Below are 5,000 nucleotides of genomic sequence, written 5' to 3'. Positions count from 1 at the left end.
TATACCTTCTTAGTTGAAAAAGTAATATCACTGACAAACATCAATGCAAATTTCAACGCCAGAAGAATAAAACTAAATAGCGATGCCTCTATTTTTTGTTTTTCCAACAAAGTCAGCAACATCAACAGGTGAATATGGACGATGAACAATACACGATGAACAATGGGGTCCATTTTACAGAAATAACATTACATACGCTTGATGAAAGGGAAAAGTTCAAATGGTTAATCCAGTACATTTATATAAAATGTATGGCATTTGTTGGTTCATCATTGTGGCTTCTGTGTCACAACATTCAACGACGGAAAATACAAATATTACGGTGGTAATTTAACTGAATGCGTACCATGACGAATATTAAAAGTAAACAATTCATTTTTATCCCGATGTTATTGTGATAATACCCTCACATGTTCATAAAAACACGGGCATGAAAGGACGTATACACACACACACACACACTCAGACATTCGTTATGCATATATATATATATATATATATATGTGTGTGTGTGTGTGTGTGTGCGTGTCTATGTTTGAATGTATGTGTGTATGTGTGTGTGTGTGTGTGTAGAAGCTACTGGTCAATTTTTTACCAGATACATATCCAATTGTGATAGCCATAACGCCCTCTTAACTATAGAGGGGATTGTGGCTATTACAATTGTATATATATATATATATATATATATATATATATATATATATATATATATATATATGTGTGTGTGTGTGTGTGTGTGTGTGTGTGTGTGTGCGTGTGTTGTATATATAAATTCATGCCTGTGAGCGTCTTTACGTGAACAACAAACTAAGTCCAACTCGTCCCCAAGAACGTGGCAAACAGCACAAGGAATGTGTAACGTGGCAAATCTCATACTGGAAGAAGCTGTTTTCTCAACGTCTGTTTACAATGTTTTCTTTTCTTTTACATACTAGAGAGAATGTTTGCTTAACAATCTGCGCGAAAAAGTGAAGACAGCTTCACCTAACCCATGACGTCAAGAATATTAATATCCTTTTTTTATTTTATTTTTACATAAGCGGCTGGAGTTACGGTAAAATTATAACCATATCTTATGAAGTAAATGATTCTGTTATTTGCACAATCACGCCATCAGGAAATTATTGTTGACTATCACTGAAATAAATATGATTAACACGAGGTTCAAATTCAAGCACAGGATTTTTTGAAAGTAAAATATGGAAATGATATTAATTTATGTGGAACTATGGACTGTAACGAGAATGTTGGTAATAAACTTATATCCTATTGCTATCAGCAGCTATTTTGAGATGAGCGAACTTTATTTTAGGGATTTTTAAGCTTATGTAATATGAACTGTTCACTGGATTTATGTGACTTTATCTTCCTGTGGTATCAACGATTTAATAGTCATTCGTTCTCATTATATCTGATTTCCTTTCGTAAACGGCATTATGGATTAGTTCCTTGTTATTGTCTATCCTCTTAGCATTTTACAATTGGCAGCTACGTCATACATTCATGTGTATAATCTTCTTATTGGTAGCAATGTAAAGATCAATTATTTAATTTTTTTATTTGTTTTTTTAGAAAAACGAATTATTCGAAATAAAAAATATTAGAAAAAACTTTAGGACAGTTACGTCATACATTCATGTGTATAATCTTCTTATTGGTAGCAATGTAAAGATCAATTATTTAATTATTTTAGACGAAATTATTCGAAATAAAAAATATCAGAAAAAACTTTAGGACATTGTTTATCAGAAAAGAGGTAAAAACTTGAGGACATTGTTCATGGGAAAAGGGGAAAAACTTTAGGGTTTTTGTTTATGAGAAAAGAGGTAAAAACTTGAGGACATTGTTCATGGGAAAAGGGGAAAAAATTTAGGACATTGTCTATGAGAAAAGAGGTAAAACCTTGAGGACATTGTTCATGGGAAAAGGGGAAAAAATTTAGGACATTGTTTATGAGAAAAGAGTAAAAACTCGAGACATGTTCATGAAAAGGGGGAAAAAATTTAGGACATTGTCTATGAGAAAGAGGTAAAAACTTGAGGACATTGTTCATGGGAAGGGGAAAAAAATTTAGGACATTGTTTATGAGAAAAGAGGTAAAAACTTGAGGACATTGTTCATGTTAAAAGGGAAAAACTTTAGGACATTTTTGCTTATGAGAGAGGGTAAAAACTTGAGGACATTGTTCATGGGAAAAGGGGAAAAACTTTAGGACATTGTTTATGAGAAAAGAGGTAAAAACTTGAGGACATTGTTCATGGGAAAAGGGGAAAAACTTTAGGACATTGTTTATCAGAAAAGAGGTAAAAATTTGAGGACATTGTTCATGGGAAAAAGGGGAAAAAACTTTTAGGAACATTGTTTATCAGAAAAGAGGTAAAAACTTGAGGACATTGTTCATGGGAAAAGGGGAAAAACTTTAGGACATTGTTTATGAGAAAAGAGGTAAAAACTTGAGGACATTGTAAGGTATGCTCAAATGAGAGGAGAGTACTGGTTATGAATAGGTAAAAAGGAATCATTTCTCCCCAGTATGAGGACAAAGGTTATAAGATCGACTTTACGAATTAGGGAGTAAACATTCCTAAGTATTCATGATAAGATATATTCAGCAACTTGACTAAGAAAGTAAGGAAGAAATTATCAGTATTATCATTATTATTGTTCAGAAGATGAATCGTATTCATATGGAATAAGCCTACAGGGGTCATTGACTCTAAATGCAAGCTTCCAAATAATATAGCGCCCATTAAAAGAGATTACAGAAAATGATAGATAATACAGAAAAGAAGAGGAAAGAAGTACGTGCAAGTTGAATTGTTATAGCAGGGTAGTAATGCACCGCATCTTGGATCGAACTTTAGCGGTTCTAAATGCATAGTACTGTCAGTGAGATTGCTTCATAGTCCAACAGTGTAAGGAAAAAAGCACTTCTGGAAAGTGTTGGAGTTAGGTGCTTGCTATGAAACAGCTATGCGAAAAAAAGAGACGAAATCCATAAATCTGTCATACATGGTACTGGAAAATAATACCTGATGGCATTTTTTTTTTTTTTGAGGGTCTTGATTGTCAATAAAAAAAAAAAAAGCTATCTACAAGAATATGCTTCCGTAAGCAAAAGAACTGTTTAAAATTATACAGGGTGGAAAGTGACAGTATATTCTCATGGAAAATAATTGCAAATTATTCAGAATTATTCGCCAAGAGAAATTGCAGATCATAGTTACATTTTTTTTAAGTTAACTTTGTTAAAAGTGGTATTCCGGGATTAATAGTCAGAGATGACAATTAAATAACAAAAGAAGGCAACTTAGGAAGTCAAAGATTCCAGGGAGATTAAGAAATAGATTTCCGTTCAGGATTAAAACGGAAGAGAAGAAATAATATTCTCCTTTTTTATCTCTTGGCGTACATAATACCGTTCGCAATATTACATTGTTTCACATGCATCATTTCCATGCAGATATGAGTATCACATGGTATTAGATTTTTTCATGATTATTAACAGAAACACAGAAATATAAAGACGACACATGACGCGAGATTGCAATTTACGTTTCTCCACGACGAAGGGAAAAGCAGCGAAGACAATCAACGTTAAGAAGCAGAGCTTTTAATGACTAAAAATCGCTTATGCTTGAGAATATCAACTAAGCTAATTAGTTCTGCTGTCAACTGCATCTTGTTAAGTATGAATGGGGGGATGATCAGCTGTGGTTTCGAGTGTGTTCGTAAGTTTTTATTGATTGCACAAGCATAATCCAATGTAGCATGTTGATATGAACCATAGGTGTTTCTCTGTGACAAATATTAGATTTAAAGAAAGGGGTCATTTCCATTATTATTTAAAATAACATCAATCCATCAAAAAATATCTTCATATGCAGTGTGGCTATTACTTATACTTTTTTCAATGTAGGCTTTGAAATTACTTTTTAAAATGTTAGTATTTCTTACTAACTTACTTAAGGACTGATATGAAATTAACAAGCTGCCATTTTCTTGTATATTCATTTGTTTATATTTAAAATATATAATTGTACAAAACTGAGAGGAACCGGAAGTTGAGGAAAGACAGATAGCAACGCAATTAAGGCCAAATTGGAATTTTATTGAACCCTTAGTACTAGAACTAGCACTAGGCTACCATATGTCATCCAAGACACAATGTTAGTGATATTCCCTTACCCGGTCTTTAGTTCACTTAGAGAGAGCTTATAGCCATGAATTTATCAAAAAAATTTATATATTTCCTTTATGATAATATCTACGTTATTCACCGGGTAAAACAAAGTGCCCTTTTACATCGTAGTTTTATTGTAATACCACTATTATTCTATGAAACATTTGCGTTGTGAAATCTCCCATTTCTTTCTGGTGTACGTTAGATCTTTCCTGCTCTTACTTTTTCCATCTCTCCTGCGTTCGTTGAAATTGTGCAAACAATTTCTGCGTTGAATTATTCCTAGTGTTAGCCTGAGGTAGTTCAGGTAAGTATTATGTTTTACCTTCTCTCTCTGTTCGCGTTATTCTCCCCCTTGCGCAATCCGCTACTCTTCTCGTTCTTTTTCCTTCCCCCTTTACGACGTTTCATTTACACGGGATCTGCTTTAACATCAAATCCAATAGAAAACCTGGATTGTCTCTTCAAGAATTTATGTCGACTTCGTGCGGTGTTGTTACTCTACCTCGAATTCTACGATTTGTCAGATCATGTCATGGGAGGTGATGTTACTTTTTTTTTTACTTGTCAGATCATGTCATGGGAGGTGATGTTACTTTTTTTTTATTTTTTTTTTATTTTACGTCCGTGCTGAATTTCAGTTTGATATCCATTTTATTTGCGTTCGTTCAAAGGTGGAAAAAAGTATATTATATATATATATATATTATATATTATATATATATATATATATATATATATATATATATATATATATATATCTATATATATATTTATACTGAAAATATTCTACAGTTCTTCTGGTCATATAGGC

This window comes from Macrobrachium nipponense, chromosome 9, assembly GCF_015104395.2.
Source record: "Macrobrachium nipponense isolate FS-2020 chromosome 9, ASM1510439v2, whole genome shotgun sequence".
Taxonomy (NCBI): Eukaryota; Metazoa; Arthropoda; class Malacostraca; order Decapoda; family Palaemonidae; genus Macrobrachium; species Macrobrachium nipponense.
Note: the sequence above shows the minus strand (reverse complement) of the source record.